The following is a 19,742-nucleotide window of genomic DNA, read 5'->3' on the forward strand; positions in this document are numbered from 1 at the left end:
TTTCTGTGCAAAGAGGATCTTGGCTCTCAAGGACACCTGCAAAATATTTCCCAAAGTGAGACAGCTATCAAGGTGCTAGAAAGGAAGCAATGTTCAGTTGGAAGCAAGTAATTCTCCAGTAATGCAATCTGAAAAACTGCTGGATCTGATCCCTCCATAGCAAGCTGCAGGGTAACACACTGCTCAGTGCAGTCTTCCCTGACCGTAATGCGCAAAGAGAAGGACAGTGGTAAGGCAAGATAGACAAATATCAAGTGTTTCCAAGTCTTGATGGCTGCATGTCATCAGTAGAAGGATCACAAATTTCACCAGCTCGTGATGTGAAGTTGAAAACATGTTGAGGTTTGGTTTGGCCAATCACTGTTTGAAACAGACATGGGTAAATATGTTTTCCAAAAGTGGCTTTTATTTGCCCAAGCAACAGAGAGATGTTTTGAGTTCTTACCAAATACAGGCCTAGAGTATAAAAAACTCTGGGTCACTGGTTCTGATTTTGACATTTCCATTAGTAAGAGAAAGACTGAGCTCTCTGAGAATATACTAACACATGGAAACCAATTATTTGCTCTCACTTGAGCTCTACAGACTATCAAAAAGTAAAACAATGCAACATACTCTGGCTTCAAGGCAAAATAAAACAGTACTGTATGCACAGTTTGAAGAATATGTTTCAAGAGAAAGGCAGAACTTTTGTATTTGACATTAGTAAATAAACCTTATAGTAAGTTTGACCAAGAAAGGCTATGGTTTTTTCATTCACATCGGATGATTATTATTGTTTTATGACACTGTTTCACTAACACTACACCATATATGATACTCCAAGCTAATCAGCCAACAGGGCATATTTTAGATGCCATGAAAGATAGGCAACATGGCAGTGTAAATACCAAAGCTTTTAAGTGAGCTGTGTGCTTTACATCAAATGGCTGTTTCTGAGTTCCAAGGTCGTCAGCTTACTCTGTGAGCACAGGACTTTGCATGCTGGAGGATGTAGGGGCAAAAATGCTGTCTCTTAGGATTACTGCTGTATTTGAGAGGAGGCGTGGGGCAAGTGGGTTGTGGAAAACTGAAAGGAGGTTTTCCTCCATTCCTGCCCCATCTCCATCAGAGCATGGAGAAACTTGGAGATCCAGGGTGAAATCCCACAGAGATTTGTCAAGAACTAGGGAGGCCTGTGTTTAGGATGCATCCATAGCCTACATCACCATCCATAACTTGCAACTTGGGACTAGAAGTAGGATGGATACCCACAGATCCCAGTCACCAAGAAGCTGAGGAATATGTGCCTCTGTTATGACTTCACTCTACCAGGCTCAAAACTGGGCTAGAATATCTAGACAAAGTACTCTCACCCCCATAGCTCCCTTTGATGTGCAGAGAATTAACTGCCCATTGGTCAGCAACATTTTCAAGCAGCCTTACTATGAAGTGCAGCTCTAATGATAGACCAGGGTCATCTGCCTCTCCCAGGCTCCCTGTTCACTTGTGCAAGGTCAGGCAATGAGACAATGCAGCTGCTGGCAGCTTGAGTGCCTGGGAAGGAAAGATATGAGGTTTCAACTTTGAATGCCCAGCACTGTCATTTAGAAGGATCTTGTTTCCCCCCTTTCTTGAAGCCAACCAACTTGCTTTATTTAGAGAAAATTTTACTGTATTTTTTTTAAGGAATAAAGTCTTTGTTGACCACACAATTTTGTTTGGATTCTGCTAGCTCCAGTAACATTGATGTGTGGAAAGTGATCAGCCCTGGAGTTTTAATAATATGTGAACTGCAGCCTTGCTCTGCAAGTGGATGGGACTCTAATACTGTCTGCTAAAACTATTCCTGCCAAAACAAACACCAGGAGAGGTTTCTTTTCCGTATACCAAAGTCTCACTTTAGCACTTGCCAGGGAACACTTTCCTTCTCCTGTCTTCTGCCTGTGCTGGACAAATAAAGAGGGCACAGTAGTACTGGAGGACTGCCTGAAAGGTTGTGGGTTACAGTCCTTAATGCAGTGCTCTCTGTATGTTCAGAAAGGGCTTTACTCTTTCATTTCAGAGCTTTTATAAGACCTTAGAGCTGGGGCCTGCATTCTTCTGCAATAAGCTCACAAAATTGGATTCCCTTTGGACTTGCAAACCTTGGCCACATTCATATTTTATGTGAGCCACTCTGCACAACTGATTCTTCTGGTGTTTATTTTTCTTGATGTGAAATAATTCTTACTTCCCTCTGAGGAAACCTTGCCTGTTAATGACTGCTAGCTGTAGCGTGCCATCAACTATCCTCAGGTCTTCTCCCATGGCTCTGTCTCATCTCATCCATCACCTCCAGACATAAGGTCAGAGGTTACATGAAGTGGAGGAAAAAAATTAATGCTTGTGAAGAACTGAATTGTTTTGCTTTAAAATGTTGTCCTGAGGTTAGCTATGGAAGCCTCCTTGGCTCAAGTGGTGTTCTCTCCTGTAGGAACGGAGACTCAAAATTTCCCAGTGGTTAAGTCATAGCTTTGGGCATACTGATAACAAAAACACATGCTACCATACTGACTGATGATAATTAGGAGGTGCTCTTTGCAGTTGTGCCACTGTATTTATCCATGTGGTTTTTTGGGGGGAGTATGTGTATCTCTCTGTGTGTTTGTAGTTTTTACTGTGAAAGTGAGATAAAAACCAGATCTAGATCTGTTCTTCACAGCCCCTTTGCCCCTCCAGACAGCACCCAGAGCCTGGATCCAAGGCCAGGAGTAATTTCCCTCACACCAAGATGGGGAGCAGCCAGGAGCTGCAGTGAGATAATGGTAGGTCTCAGATGGAAGGGACAGGTTATTTCCCACAGACTGGTGTAAGTTCAAAGTACCATTTTCCTTTGACTATGAAATTTACACCTGTAGCTTACTTTTGAGCCCACCAACCTTATGTTTCAAGATATTTACCCTAAGGAAAAATCTCCCAGTCCTTCTAGGACATGAAGCTCTGAAAGAGCATTTTGCAGCTGTGCAAAAAAAAAAAACCTATAGTATTCTGGATACCAACCAGAAACCTGTGCTTGAGTATGCATTGCTATTAAGGTGAGGAATAGTCATTTCTCTTGGATCAGACTTGCAGTGATGACCTTGGTGACTATCCTATATTATTTGAGAATATACACATAAGCCTTCTAGAAATATATGATTTATATTTTGAGAATATAAACATTGTCAAATCTTTGATAAGATACCATCTTTTAGAAAAAGACACTTGTGATGCCTGATGGGATAAGAGAATTCTTGCCATGATCTGATATTTAATCTGTCTGCAGAGATGAGTCTTGCATTCCAACTTCTGATTTTTCCTTTCTTATTTTTTCCCCATAACATGTAGTAATTGGTTTTTTTAAAATTCATTTTTTATCATGTGGGTAGACAAAATGTTTATCTCTGCTAAGCTGCTGTTGTAGAATGTAGACACTTACCTAAATTTGATATTGCCTGTTTTCACCTAAATGTTGGAAAACAACCTGAATCAAACTAAACATTGGCATCTAATATCAACTAACATCAATTTTCTACCTCCCATAGTATGGTCAGATGTAGACATGCTTTCATTTGTCATAAGTCGTACTGCTTTTTCCAATGTTTTGGTGCTCCATTTATGAAAATCCAGTTGTAAAATGTTACAAGGGAATCATCCTGTCAATATCTAGGTGCAAAGCAGCAAACACTTGGAAGACAAGCATGCACACTCAGTAATTGGTGGCCAGCTTTTGATTCCACTGAAATTTCTGATGTTCATTAAAGCTGAAATTGAAACAAATAGCCCTGTAAGTTTTTAGAGAAACTGAAGTTTTTCTCAAGCTGAAATGCAGGTTAACAGAGAACAGAGACTGATATTATTTATACAAGCTGCCAAGTAGAAGGAATTTTTTTTTTTTTATTATCCAGACAGGTTTTATCTTCCTTTGAACTGACAGAGTGGCCTTGAGAAGGTGAAGAATAACTATCAGGTTACCCACAGATAAACAAATGCAGAAACATCTTTAAAAGAAATAAATTATTTCCTTATATGAGGTGAAATTTATAATACATTGTTTTATTGACCCAAATTACCCGTTTAATTATCTATTTTTTAATGCTCCTTCTTAAGAGAGAAGTTTGAGGAAACTCTACTATCATAAGTCTCATGGCTGTATGAGGACAGTGCTGGAGTTTTGCCATGGTGCTTTGACACATTATCATCCTAGTAAATGATCCAAGTGTTGAAATTCAGTGTGGAGAGATGGCTTTTGTAAAACTTTGCCATGTGTATCAGCTCTTCTGGAAAGTACAGCATTATCTGATGGTATATCTCTTGGAGAGGAATGGAAGGAGGCAAGGGAAAAGAGAATATGGGCTTTGTACGAGTAATGATATTTAAACTAAAGCTATAAATGAATAGAAGCTTCCTTGTAAGCTTGTACAATTAAGACCCATACTGTTTCTGAATCCTTTTTCTTGCTTTATAATTTTACGATAAAAAGCATTACCATTGCTTTTGGACTTATATAATATAACTCTAGTAGCCACAAAGAGAACGAAATGTTGTTTGTTTATTTACTTGTGAAACAAAGTATGCCACTCTGCAAACTTCACTATATAATTTGCACTAGATTGGTTGTTTAGGAGTATGCACATGCTAGTTTAAGTACTCCACTCTCTCTAGATTTCAAATTGCCATACAATGGCTATGACTTTAGTGAAACAGTTGCGGCTCATTGTATCTCCCAAAGTCAGAAATAATTTGTCATAATGGAGTCCCCCATTCAAATTTGCAGTGCCTATAATAAACAAAACATGGCTATCAGAATTTAAAGGGATTGCATTACAGTAAGAAACTGAGTACCTTTCAATGTGATTCAATAACATTATAGATTTCTCCCTATTTATCACTTGTGGTTCATTTTGCTTACCAAATACATAGGCAGTTAATGGTTAAGCTGATACACACCAAGGGTTCCTACCAAGAGCACATTCTTTTGAAATGTACCCTTGACATTTTCACTTTCTGTGCATTTGCATGCTTCTTTTATATCTATTTTCCTTGCTGCAACATATAGATATTATTCAGCACAGCCACAGTTGCAACTGGACATGTCATAATTTCTGCTTACATTTGCATTGGTGTCAGCCTCACCCAGTAAAAAATGCACTGTATGCCTACAAATGATAGTGTTTAGAAATCTGACCAAGGCTCTCTACAGGCTCTCAAAGCTAATGCTAAAAACTTGCAGAGTTATCCGTTCATATCAGGCGAAAACAACATAGTTTTGTTCTAGTTGATTATTATGTGTGCTGGTGGTGAGTTCTAAGAAGATCTAGACAGCTGCTTTTTATTGATTGAACATAAATGGGGAAATCTGATCTGCAGTGAAATAATGTCTGTTAAGGAAAACACAATCAAGATTTTACACCAACGAAAATCTTTCTCATGGTGGGTAGTTTTCTGCCTCATTTCATAGGAGATTCCATTGGGATGATGGTATCTTCTTCCAGATCTTGGTACAGGGTTGGCTCTGGTGCTCTGGGGTTCCCAGCTAACCTGGGGAGTAAGCATGCATAGGTGAAAAGACCTTATCTACCCCTTACACAACTGGACTCCTCACAAATTATGGACAAGGGCAGTGGAGTTATGAGTTTTATCCTGCACTGGAGTCCATGGGCTACAGGGACAAAACCTGGCCTGAGCTTCCAAAGCCTCAAATGCATCCCTCCAGCTTTGCTTTCTTCCTGCTTTATTCCTCACTGCTGGTCTATAGATCCACGTTTTTGGAATCTAAACTTCTGTGTCTTTGCATGGTTTTCTGTGCCTCAGAAAAGCCTGTGCAGAGTGTCAAAACTGCCACTATACTTTCTTCCTTGAGGACTTGGCTTGCTTGAATGGTTGTATGGGATGGATGCTATGGCTCTTCAGAAGGAGTATTAAACAGCTGAAAATTAATGGATGAGTGCTTCTGTATATTTGCATGTGTATAGGAAAGTCCTCAATGGTCTTTGCATCTCTTATTTGAGGAAGTGCTATGGACCCCACTGACACTCAGTAGTGCCTCCCCGTTGCCCTGAAACAATATTGCCACTTGAGGATCTAGCCCAGTTCTCAAACCTTTTGCATGTTTCCACCACCAGTTCATAAAATAACACTGTCAGAAATGTGATGGATGTGTGGGCAAGTTCAGTGTTCAGAGTGTACTGAGTTCTCAGTATTCGCTACTAACAACTGCATCACATGTGGTAAAGGGGGTAGAAAGAAAGAGACAAAAGAGTTTCTCAGATAACAAGAGGGTTTCTTGGACACCAAACAGGCCTTTCTGCTGTTTTGCCTTTTGCCCTTGTGTAGTTTAGGTTTGATGTCAATGAAAGTGCTGACATTACTCCAGGAGGGCTTGTTTCCAGTTGTGCCTGTGCTGATGGATGAGATTGAAACAGGTCAGCTCAGCTTTATCATGTCCTTCAACAGTGTCTGTAATGAGGCAGGGAGGAACATGCTGGGAATTCAAGGAGCAGAGGTTTTTCTCTCTGCTCTTTGATGCTTGGTTGGAAATACCAGAGGAAAATAAAAAGCTGTATAAACAGAAAGCACTTTTAAGGCAATTATACCACACCTTATTGCTACTTCTATCTTTTTATGCTACAGATCTGCAGGAGGCACTTAAGGCATTAAAAATGAAACTCACAGGAGCAAGTGTGGAGGGAAGCATTTACAACATGCTTCATTTTCTATGAAAGCAAATAGCAAGCAAGCAAAACTATCAGTGACAGGATTAAAGACATTCTGGTAAGAGCACCTGAATTGAGCTGCCTGGGGAATAAGGCATATAACATGAAACTTCAGTCATCCCAGGTCATCTTCTCTTTAGAACCACTTCTCCCTTCCAGTCTTATGGTGCTTGGGACAGAGAGCCAGCCAGTCCTGCTGCAGTTTCTTGGACTGAACTGTCTTCTCTCTTTTTCTTCTAGATCTGCGGTTCCATTTTTTCTCTCTTTCTCTCTGTTTTGGTTTTTTTTTTGTAAACTTATTTCTGAGGATTCTGCACAGTCCTATACAGGAACAGACCAGCTCTGAAAAGAAAAGTATGTGGCATTTGTTCTTCAGGGCTAAAGACATAATTTTTTTTTGTGTCATGGATGGGGTTAACATCACTATTTGCACATGTTTTTTGTCAGTTTTTTGTATAAGTATCCATCCTACCTTTGTTAATTTACAAGGGGTAACTTTTTTTTTTGGTAGTTTATGGCTTAAAAGAAAATAGTGTAAGTAGTATATATCAAACAATACTGGTTTGATATATACTAGAAACATTCTTTTAGGGATCCTGTGAATCTCCTATTTTACAGCTTTCTTATGTACAGGTACTGTTAGTACTTTTGTAGCTAATTTCCTTATCGCTATATTAGTGTGACCATGGATAAATAGACTTTTCACTTGTTCTAAAGAAGAATGATGCAGAATTCAAGAGGTGGGTGGTAAGGAAAATAATTCTGAAGGGTCATTTCACTGTAAGTCTGGGCATGTGTACAGAAAATACTGTGTAATGTAATCACTGTCCCTTAAAATACTCAGTAATCAGTCATTGGAGCACAGAATGTATCCCAAATGCTCTTCAAAAGCAAATGGAGGAATAGCTAAACCCAATGCTCTCCATTACAATTACATTTAGGAAGATGCTTTGCCATGTCTAGCCAGCTACATTCTTAAAATAGAGGACACATGACTTTCTACCAGTTTCTGTCACATAATTGGAACTAACTCTGCCTGTCTGTTAGTAATGGATGAGAAAGGAAGCTAACACAGATGGAAAAAGGAGACTGCTGTGAAGACATTCCAGATACTATGACTTTATTTCCTTTTTTCCCAATTTCTGTCTTTGGGGCACAGTCACCTCCAGAAATCTCCTGCCAAGGGGCTCAGGCCAGCAACAGCAGGAAAATTCTCCAGGATTTCCTCCAGTTGTGCTTGCTAGTGCCCCCCTTTACCCAGAGATCAGTGCTGCATATCAGGTCTGTGTCTGTAGGTAGCAGCATGAATTATGCCTAGAAATAAGTACTGCTCTATGGAGAAAGCCCTTGTGTGGAGCAGCCCTCCATTTGGGCAGCACCAGTTGCCAAGTAAGTGTCATTCTGATTTGTTACTCGTTACGTTGGCTCCCCGTGAAATATGAAGTTGTATTGAATGTCTCAGTGGTAATCTCCAAGATCCTGAAAGGACTTGGCAGAGTCAGACGAGGCAGTGTCTCTCTCATGGGAATGATGTCCTGGAACAGCTGCTTTCCCCAGAAACTAAGATGTCACTTCTGTGCCTGAGGGTCAAACTGAATTGAAGAGGGGGGGCCTTTGTAGCTTTTGAGATGTTCTTGATCTTTGGTGGGAAGGTTGGACATACTAGGACCTTGTGGTCTGCAGCACAGATCCCCTGCACAAAGACTAAGGGAAGAGGAAGGAGCCTGGTGAATACAGAATTGAAAGGGAGTGGCAGAAAGAATTAATGAAAATTGAGAGAATTTAAATGTTTATGAAGGATGGGTATCTACACTTTGTTACTTCTCTTTATTTTTTTCTCTACAAAAGCATCTGTTTTTCAGAAGTGCTAAAAGGTCTGGATCACTACAATGACCTCAAACATTAGAAGTTGAACATCAGGCACACCCTTTGGAAAAGCTGAATCTTACTCTAATTCTGTAGCTCAGCCAGTGTCAAATATGCTTTTTGAAACTGTTTTTCTCCTTGTAGGCAGAAACTACTCTGATACTTTTTTGTTAGTAGGTAGATTCAGGAAAGAAATCCTCATGTTGGTGGACTCAGGATTCAGCTTTCATTCGTTTTGTATCCATCTTGTATTCATCTTTCTTCTATTGACAGAAAAATATTTGCTTGTTGCTATGTGAAGCACTATTACACAGAAATTTGACTTCTAGAAGGTTTGCTGGCCATCTGTGGTCAATCTAGACATTTGGTTGTGCTCCAAGAAGATCAAGTGGAAAGCCAGGTCTTCTGTTCTGCATGTAATTATTACTAAGAAGTTACAATGGGTGCATTGTGCTGCAACCTTTACAAGTGTCACTGATGATTAGACTGTTGCAATACTGTTTCAGTAACTCAATATGACACTATATTTTAGATTTATCTGTAAAATACCAGTGCAGAATTTGGCAGCTTGGTTCTGGTTTTGTTTCCAGGACACATTTCTCAAGGAATTTCTCAAGTTTTCCTCTAGACAACCTGGGACCTGTCTCTTGGCCAACCATTGCTCCTTTTTGTCCTTAAGTGCCGTGGCAGAGGTAGGAAGAATTTGAAAACTCATCTGGAAGTACAAAAGAGGTACTGGAAATACAAACCAAGAGTACTTTGCCATGAGGATAGCAGTCTTGGTCCTTGTACCTGAACTCTGGATTTGAAAGACTAATTTATTGAACTTGAATATATTCTAAGGTCTGTCAATTTCTTAGCCTTTCAAGAGCATAGGGAGATTTGCCAGGGGGGACTGTAGCATCCCATGAACTGTCTCCTCTCAGTCAATTCCCAAGTCCTCTGCCCTGGCACTGGCAGTGACTAACTACCGTGGAGTAGTCCTCCTGGGGGGACAAGACAGACTCTCCCATGGACTTCTGTCTCACTGACCCCTGGTTCCTCCTTTCCCTGTGCCCTCATTGGTTGGATACCGCTGGTGGCTGTGCCCTCTCCCCTGGAGACCAATCCCCTCTGCCCTGTCCTCAGCTGTGCCCTCCACCACTTCCTCTTCTTAAGCTACCTGCACCATGTGGTGCATCTCTTTCTTGCCAGGTCCCCTTCAGGCTGGCACTTCACAGGAATAAAACCTTGCAAAAAGAGCCTTTCTTGCCTCTCTCGCTGAGCCAGCTGTGGTGAGTGTTGTGTGGGGGTCTGATTGTGTTGCCTGAATGTTAACCAACCTGCTTTTCTACAGGAGAGGTTTGTTTGGAACATATAATAGGCAGCAGCACCCGCCAGTCAACACCTGCATTTTCAGGGGACCCTCAATAAAACTGTTTGATGTTTAAATAATCTTCAGTCTAGGGAGAATCAACATGGCCTTTGTACATCCACACAAACCTGATAACAGGTTCAAAAGGCGCATAAAGACACATGAATAAAAGGTGTTTCACTGGCCAGATTCTGTTAATTTTTCCAGAGACCTTTGAAAGATTTTTTTTAACCAAAATCTTTTAAAGAACATGACATGAGACAGAAGATCATTAAATAGATAAATAATTGATAAACAGTAAGAAATTGAATGTATGAATAAAGTACTAATTCTTGGAGCAGGGTGATGCAGGTGGATTAAATGATGATCTGTGTTAGGACCTTTTATGTTCAGTGGGGAGCAGCATGAAAAAATTTGCTAATGAAATTGAATTACTGAAACCAGAAAAGATGAGGAACATCTGTAAAGAGCTGTAGAAGAATCTATTGGATATCTTACAAGGTAGATAAAAATAAGATGATAAAAATAGGGGGAAAGTGGTCCTAAATCCACCTGTTAAATGGCAGTTTCTGAGCTAACCCGTACAGCTCAGGATTGAGACCATGGGTACCTGACACATCCAAGAAGATACCAGCTCAAGGTTGAGGAAGCATATAAAATAGTATGGTATTATGGGAGATATAATAGAGGGCATCATTTTGCCATTCACTTAGGTCCACAAGTCTGTCAGTTGTTTTAGTTGAAAGTTAATTGTTTTAGAACTGAAAAGAGATAGAAGAGATCAGTAAGGGTACAAAGCATCTTCCTAATAAGTTGTCAATAATGATGTCGGGGATACCCTATGAAGTCAGTAGAGTGCGTCTCCCCTCGTGTGCTGAGTCTTTCCCAGGCTCAGCTGAGGCTATGGCTGGGGATAACTTCTGTCTATTTGTTTTAGAGTTGTCCCAGAGAGCTGCTGTGAAAGGCACTAATTTTTAGTGGATGTGAGGCTGTAAAAATAAACAAAAGTAATTTTGTTGAAAGTATCCACTCTGCTACACAGTGGCAGAATCAACCCTTCTGTAAACACAAGTTATTTTTCTTTTCAAAATCTTTTTCTTAAAAGCTAGTTTTCCACACCAATTGTCAACCGCAGTCTCAGTATTGTAAACAAGGAACACTTAAAACCTAGGAGTACTGACTTCCATACAAACCAGCAAGCTGCCTTTGCAAAAGTGAAGTTTTATCTCTTCTCATAGTAGAAAAAGGGAAAAGCTCAGTACAGCCAGCCATGTCTGGTAGACAGAAGAAAGAGATTGAAGAGCTATTTTCAAGGTAACATGCCATCAGTTATGCTGCCTAGATCGAAGGTCCCAGATGCAGAGGGAATGCATTCCCCACTCCTTTTCTTTTTTTTCAGCTCACAGCCTCCCACTTGTTTTTTAAATTAATTTTTGGCAGTAACATAACTCCTGGAATCCTGCCATTTACTGCTTTAAAAATTGCTCTTGAAAAGAGAAAGGGAGTCAGAGAGAAAGCAAGGGGTAGAGGGAGTATGAAAACCTAATAGAGCTGATTGCAAGGATACATAACTAACATTTTTTTCTACAAAGATGATATATGATTTATTTTTCTGATGAGCCCAATTTTATGTTAGGCCCCATGGGAGAGAAGACGACTGTTTAGTAGAGATTACTGGGTATTTCAAAGTAGCAACAGGACAGCTAGGCAGAATTAAACATATTGGTATTTTATGGGGTTTCAGTAAAAGAATGCCTGTGTAACACAATCATTCCTTGAATCTTTAAAGCATGAAATGTTTATAGTTTAAGAGATGGAACCATGGAAACATAGCCATATAAAAGTAGGGTAAAGATTCTTCTTATTTTGGGTTTAATGGGTTCATGTTGCTGAAGAAATGGCACAGCATCCTCATCCTGCCCCAGCAAGATGCATCATCTGGTCTGTGTTTGTCCCTGACAAACACAAGTGATTTGGGCTGGGTCTCAATCTATTTTCATTATTGTCCTGTTTCATCATGCCTTTGTTCAGCTGGGATTGGAATAGCTTCTCTGCCCACTTCCTTGGGGTTCCAGGGACCTGCTGCTGCCCTCATCTGGTGCCAAGCAGTGCCCTGTGCATGCTGGGTGACCACATTGCAGAAAGACTGGAACTGGTGCAGGCTCTTGTGGCACTATTTCCTGGAGAATTCACAGTAAAACACTACAGAAGACTCTCTTTATGCTTGTGGATTACTGCGAGTTTGAAGAGAATACATATAGATCTGTTCAAGTGTGGAAGAGTTATTTTTGGTCTTTCTGCACTCTTTCTTCTTCAGTGGGGAGACCTTGGAAGGGAAGACGTGTTTTTACACCTTACTGATAAAAGCCAGAAGTATACATGCCAGCCACTGGGATATAGTGATGGTGTTGAGCTATGGTGTTAAGAATTAGGAAAGGATAGGGGTGTCATCATCAGTCACTGCACTGTGCTTACCTGGAGTCAGAGTCCTTGTTCTTCCTCATTTTCTGTTTCCATTTTAGGGCTTTGCCAGCTACTGACCAGGCCCTGGGCAGCTGTCTGCACTGTCATGCTGCTCATCATTCAGCTCATCAGCTTCCTCTTGTAAAAACAGCCGCCTTACAATTAACACTGACGTGAGCTTCCTCTTTATTGTTTTCTGCTGTAATTAATTCAGTTCTACTGTAGTTAATTCAGTTTTTCCTTAATTGGTTTGAACTGAAGCCTTGGTTGGGCTCGCCAGCTTCCATGTGCCTGGAGAGGAAATGCAGAATTTACCTATGTGTAGCACTGAGTAACAGGGTAAGTACCTCATAGTCCATATTTGTGATTGAGGAGCAAAAGGCAAAAAAAAAAAAAAAAAGAGGGGATAAAATTGTTATTGTTAAAGGATAGAAATGTTTTTTGTCTATATATATTTCACCACAGACATCCTGATATTCTCAAGTAGGATATCTTTAAATGGATGCTGACAGTTGATTTATTCTTGCATGCTGAGCTGTTTTTGAAGTGACATATGTGTAAAAGAAAATGTGAAAGATATTATGGCATAATATAAAAGGAACTGTTGTTTTCATAAGTGACCACGTGGTTTTAAAATTTAAACACCGCCCTCAAATTTTGAAAAACAGTAACATCGTGCTGTGGCACAAGACCTACTGAAATTATGTTGGGGAGACACAGAAGTAAATCTTATTGTCAACATTGTCCTACAGAAGGGGGAAAGGGACTGAAGGTTATCAGACTGTAGGTTAGCAGCCTCTGTTACAAGCATCTTCACCACATTCATCTGTTTCAATTGCACCGTTCATCTCAAAGAACTAAAGGGTGCATTTTAAGTGATGTCTTAAATGTGGTTTTAAACAGCACAGCTCTGCAGGCTGTGAAGCAGCACAAACATCCCTTGGAGGTCAGTCAATGGGCAGGTATGGACCATGCATAACTAGCCAAAATAAGTCATAGATCATTTTTTTGTGTCTCAGTTGCTAATGCTACTAAGATATGAAAATGTAGCAATTAGAGTTAATAATGGTGAATGAGGACTAGCCTTTTGCCCATCAAAGTATGTAAATTCATTTTACCTGCCTGGACTGTTGCAGGTTGGCAAGATTCAAGCAACTGCAACACAGGAAGAGCAGACCTGCATAGTGAAAGTGGTGATGCAAGGGCCACTGACTATGTGCTTGGGAGATTTTCCTTGGGCAAGGTGTCAAGGAATGGCTGGACTGCATTAGTTGGCTTCCTGGAATGCATTTGCTGGTCCAGCTTTTCTCCAAAAGCAACCATTTGGTGACCTCTGGGACTGCTCTTGCCATGGTGAATCAATGGATGGGAAGTGGCAGTGCTCTCCTGACCCTACCTAAAGCACTAATATGAAAGACACCAAAATGTTCAGCTTAATGGGAGTTGAGCATATGGTCCCAAGGGCAGAGGGGTCCCTGCCTCACAGGAATCCCTGCTCCACTCTGTCTCCCACCAGCAATCCCTGCTCCACCCTGTCCCCCATCACATCCTAACATTCACATGTTGAAGAGCCCATCCCCACAGCCCTGTGGATAACTCTTTTGCCCTTGGTGAAAAATAGTGACATTTGTTTCACAACTGCCTGTTTCTATATGTGTGCAGCCTCCTCCTTATCTCTGAGGCATTTTTGAAATTCCCAGCATTGCACCCTGCTCTCTTGCTCTCCCAGGCATCTCACATAACTCTGTGCTTCCTTGCCACGCAGTGCTGAGCACTAGTTACTGTATGTCTGAGGGAACGTCCAGAGCAACCTTAATATTCTGTCTGGAAAGCAGCTGCTGGTCTCAGCAATTGTCCTAAGGAATGCTTTATAGTCGATCTGCATCCTGATGTGTCTAATATTACTGAGGACAGGATAAGTCAGATCTGTATGTCTCTGTATAATACCGTATTGTGAGAGACTTGCACCTTTTCTGCTGCTGCAGACAGAAAGTGCATATTGCTGGAAAAGGCAAGCCTTTCAGTTAAGTTCACCAAATGTGTGTTTCAGTTTTAGGATGATATCAGATGTGCTTCAGAAAATTGAATATTTATGGGTTTGGGATATTTTTTACAGAGCTCTATTAAGGGATTAAAAAATATTGGCATCATTAAAACAGGCAAGGAAACATTTTTTAGGCTGTCAAAAATCATTGCAGCCCCAGATAAATCCATTCTTGCTCTGCCCCAGACTGTTTTCCTGTAACTCAGGGACTTGTCAATGGAAGAGTTAACATGACAACTGGAGTGCAAGGGTGAAATTATGAGCTGGTGTTTCACCTGTAAAAAGAACATAGACAAGCACATGTTGGGAATTAGTCCTTTAGTGAGTCTTACAATTCAAGTAGGACAGGGACTAGGCACCTTGGAGTTTCCTACTAGCCCTTTGGATTTGTGATGGCTCTAGTGAGGTAAATATAGACACACTGAGTCACATCAGTTAAAATCCAAGCCTAAAGTTTAAAAATTGACCAAGAGCTTTAGAAAGAAGTTTTCTATTTTTCTAATATTTTCAACATTGTATTGTCAAAAATACTTGATTAATTTTTGCTTGCTTTTCATGATTGTTCTTCATAATGAGAATCTCTTTTAAAGAAGAAAAGGTTGTAAAGGGCAAAATAACTGACTTATGTGATAGCCTAGCACCTTTGTCTTCCATAACATTATGCTTGTAAAAATCTGCTTTATGTTGTATCTATGCTGGGACAAGCCCGTGCAGAAGTTTGTAAGGAAAAATGGTGGAGAAGAATACTCTATATAGGGAAACTGGAATGTAGAGACTGTTAGACTGGATTATATCTATCATTCATCTAGTCTAGCATCCCACATCTGAGAGCTGTCAGTGCCAGATGCTTCAGACAAAAGTGCAAGAAACTTTCAGACATGGGATTGTCTTGATTACTGATAGTTACAGTTTTGCCAAAGCTCTGAATAGTATGTTTTAATACTTCTTCCAAAATGCTTGTCCTTGATGTTTTCAAGGTTTATACAAACATCTAGCCCTTACTGGTGACCTTAGGGTCTGCTTATGGGAACAAATCCCAAGGTTCAATTCCATCTTGCATGAAACTTTTTTTCTGTACCATTCTGATCATTCTGTTTCATATAAACCTTCTTGTGAGGGAAGATAAAGAACAGAAGCTCTTTACATAATTTCTTCCTATGAGCCAGTGCTCCATGTGCATTTTATACTGCCCTGCTTTTTGTCACAGCTATGAGATGAAAACTCTGAACCTTAAACTAGAAGAAAAAGAAAAGATTCAGGATGGCAAAATTTGTCCTATTTTTCCTGGGTTGAATTATTTGAAGCAGACAAATATTTAAGTATGCTTGTAGAATAAAATTTAAATCTGTAAAAGTGAATAACAAAAAGTGAGTCTTTTCTTAGTAGCAGTTTATAAAATGAGGAACAATTGTTTTTCCCATTTGAGAATCTGACAATGCAGTAAACATCTTGTTGATTGAAACTTGATAGCAATAACTTTTTGTTTCAGATTTGCTTCATATGTAAAAAATGCAAGAGGATTTGACTTTGGAGGGGAGAACAGTTGCTGTAGACCAGAATGTTTGATGTTTGGTTAAAAGAAATGTTAGTATTGTGTTTTTCACTTTTTTTCTGAATAAAAAATGTTTAGGAGGGGGAAGGAAAACCACTGCATACACTTTTTATGTGCTTGGAAGTCGCTTAACCTGCCCTAGCCAAATGGCTTAGAGAATGGAAGAGAGTGAAGGGAGAATGAGATGTGTGTGGAAGTTTTCACATAGCAGAAGTGTTCTTGATATACTTGCAGATTATTTCTAGAGCATCCAGATGTTTAAAATACAGTTGTATGAGGAATTCTCACTGCCGCATACAGTTAAATTATAGTGCTTACAACTCTTGTGGTTTGAAAATGTGTTTTTGTTGTTTCAGGAGGAGGAAGAGAGAATGGAGATTTTTGTTTTTGGCAGGATTCCTTTACAGAGAATAGAAGAACAGAGCACCTAGGAAAAGTAACAAAATAAAAGCAGTCAACAAGAAGGGAGTGAATAAATAAAAACGCAGATACTTTCCTTTTTTTTAATATTATTTTTTCTTGAAATTATGTCAACTATAGTAAACTTTTCACTAGTTTTGCAAACAGCTCAGTAAAACTCAAGCTGTTTAGATGGATCTGCATTAGTTTGGGAAGTCAAACTATCAACAGTTTGTTGTTAACACTTTGTTGAATATGAAGGTTAATTTGAATGGTACATACTCCCAAGGGCACTAGCTGCATCCTGGACTGAGTAGTGAAGCCATCTAGGCATATGACAACACTGCTTTTTGAAACAGGAAAGGGACATCTCTAAAGGTGCTGAGCATCAGATATGAGAAAGAAAGGACCTTTAAAATCTGGAAATTGAATTGCACTCCTAGAAGCCTGTAATTATTTTTCTCCATGTTGTTTATACTTGTGTGAAGCAAAGTTCCACACATTTTTATTGCCTTTATTTCAGCTTAGGCTTTACTTGATCACAGACAGCTTGGCTTTCATTCAAATATGGATACTTAGAGGGAGACAAAAATATTTGTTGTCCAGATTCTACTGACACATGCAATATTCAGCAATGCTATCGTGAGCATATAACAAGTGGAAATCAAGAAAGAGTCCTGATTTCAATGTTAAAAGCCCATGTCAGCCCCTCTAAGAAAGTAGGTAAAAAATATGCTACTTCATACCCCTTCCCTCAAGTTATTATTGTATTAAACCACCTTTAGCTGCCATGAGCATTCATATTAAAAAATGGAAATGTTAACAATATGGTAAGTAATTGTGTCAGGGGGGAGGAAGAATATTTTAAATGAAGTGAATAGTTAACTTCATTTTTGCACACCGTGGAAAGGATATATAAATTGTTTTGACATGTCCAGATGCTTGTTTTAGAATCACAGTCTTTCCAGACATTACTCAATCCACCTGACATTGGAGAAGTAGGATTTGTCACTAGTTCCTGACATAATGTGTTTTCATGCTGAATTCAGAAAGTCTTAACTCTATTAATGTTGAGTCATTCATACTAAAAATATATTTTTTTTCCACAGTCCAATCTATTCCAATAGACATTACTCGAGGGCGAATGTGCAACCTGATATGAATGGAAGAAGTTGGGAGTGGAGCCATTAAGAGATCCCTCCATCAGTAATTTTTAACCACTCTGCCTTGAGGAGAACCTTATTGTTTCAGACATTTACAGTTCTGTCATTGTTAAGAAGCAATTTTCCATGCTGGTTTATGGGACTTCATTAGAGGTTATTAGTGAGTAAAGATTGTATTCCTGCTTTCCTTCAAAACTGCACATGTGCTCTTTTAACAAATTGTATTTAAAGTGATTTAGGTCAGATCCATTTAAGGTAATTTTTTATTTCCAGGAAGTCAGATCTTGTCTCACTATGGAAAAGCTTTCCTTAGTTTTGCTACAAAGTCACAGGGAAGCTGAGGCTGTCCCTGTGCCTGTAGAAGGGTTTGGGCAAGACCATCACCATATGTGATCTAACACTGGCACAGGAGGATTATTGCCTGCAGACAATAAGAGTCTTCTTCCAATTAGTAAAAGAAGGTCTCATCTGCCTCTTCATTACCAGATGGTTCACAGCCAACATCACCAGAATATTGCACATATTGGTTTATTGACTAATTCTAATTTATGAACTCTTTGCTGGTGACTGTGTGTCATCACCTCATCACCTCTATCCCCTGTTGTTCCCTAAAAAAAAGCTCTCTGCTCAAGGTTGGTCTGCCTCTATCATATGACATCACAATATCAGGGTTGCAGTCATAGTTTTAACTACAGTTAAATCAGGTTGAGGTAAGCCCTGGATTTCATTTTATCTCCTAACATGAAAAGAAACCCTATTCTGCTTTTTATTTACACTCATTTGGGCCTACTATGCCCATTTCTTAGTGAAGGGAGATGTAAAAATACACCATGTTCATTAAAAAATCCATTACTTATCAACAAAAGATATTGACCTCTGAGGTGAGTCAGTGGAACTGTTGATTTGAGTGACTCTTTTGCTGTAAGATCCTAATGCTTGGGTGGATTTTACATCCCTTCTGATAGTTAGCAAGAGCACTCTGTGAATGTATTGATACTGAAATTGGTTGGATACAAACTTTCAAACTGAGTTTTGCATATTAGAAAGCAGGCATTCTTTATTGCAACATGCTGGAATATGCTGGAAGGAGGATCCTTCCCCTAATCAATTGTGCCGAGTGTGAGGTAAACAGAGTTTTATACTACGCACTGATTACATACTCATTAGCTATCCCCACTTCCTTCACCTTATTTGACATAGTTGCACCCCTTATTGGAAGTCCTTTTATGATTCTTTTGGATCTATCTTTAATGTCCAGTGTCCTTTTTACGTGTCTGTTCCTCAACCCCTGCATCTGAGTATGCTCAATATCATTGTTTTGTATAATTTTTGCTTTGTCAGCTTTGCAGAGCTCAGCTGGCACCCTGCTTGTGTTTTGCATGGCTTCTGTTTCCCTAAGTTACATCCTTTATCTATTTCTCCAAGGCTGTACTGTTCTGTTCACTGTCCTTGATAAGAGTAAAGTGTTGTTCTGTTTTAGTATCCTTATCAAATGAATAAAATGCTGTTCTGTTCCAGTCTTCTTATCAGTATGAGCATGTAGGAAGAGGTATAGGATTTCCCTCAAACAACTAAATCACTGTAGAAATGATTTATAATTAATTCAGTGTGAGGGTTTTGGCTTATTCAGACGTAGGACTATGAGAAGTCATTTTCTTTTCTTTATTTCTTCTTTTTGTCCCCCAAAAAAAGAGACTTTAAAGTCACAAGTGATGAAATAAATGTACCCAACTTTCTTATCCTCCGCTCTCCTTGAAAAAAAGTGTTGCAAGGGCATTCTTCAGTATTTCACCTATTCATGGCTTGACATCCCCTCCAGTTTAATCTCCTTGATCTTCATTTGATTTTACAGCCACTTCCTGCTGAGGCAAAGAAAGGATCCCTTCCCTTCCCTTCCCTTCCCTTCCCTTCCCTTCCCTTCCCTTCCCTTCCCTTCCCTTCCCTTCCCTTCCCTTCCCTTCCCTTCCCTTCCCTTCCCTTCCCTTCCCTGAAAGTATTTCCTGTTTTGTTTTGTTGGTTTTCTCTTGTTTTCTGTTTTTTTTTTTTTTTTTAACCAGGAGATCAGAATTCCTGTGCTCCTGTAGACCTAGCTGCTCGGCCCAGCTTCCGCTTGCTGTGTCTGCTATGCACCAAACCACCTTCTGTGCTGCCAAATCAACAAGGCCTGCATGCCCCACACCTGGGC

The sequence above is a fragment of the Molothrus aeneus genome, chromosome Z, assembly GCF_037042795.1.
Source record: "Molothrus aeneus isolate 106 chromosome Z, BPBGC_Maene_1.0, whole genome shotgun sequence".
NCBI classification, from domain to species: Eukaryota; Metazoa; Chordata; class Aves; order Passeriformes; family Icteridae; genus Molothrus; species Molothrus aeneus.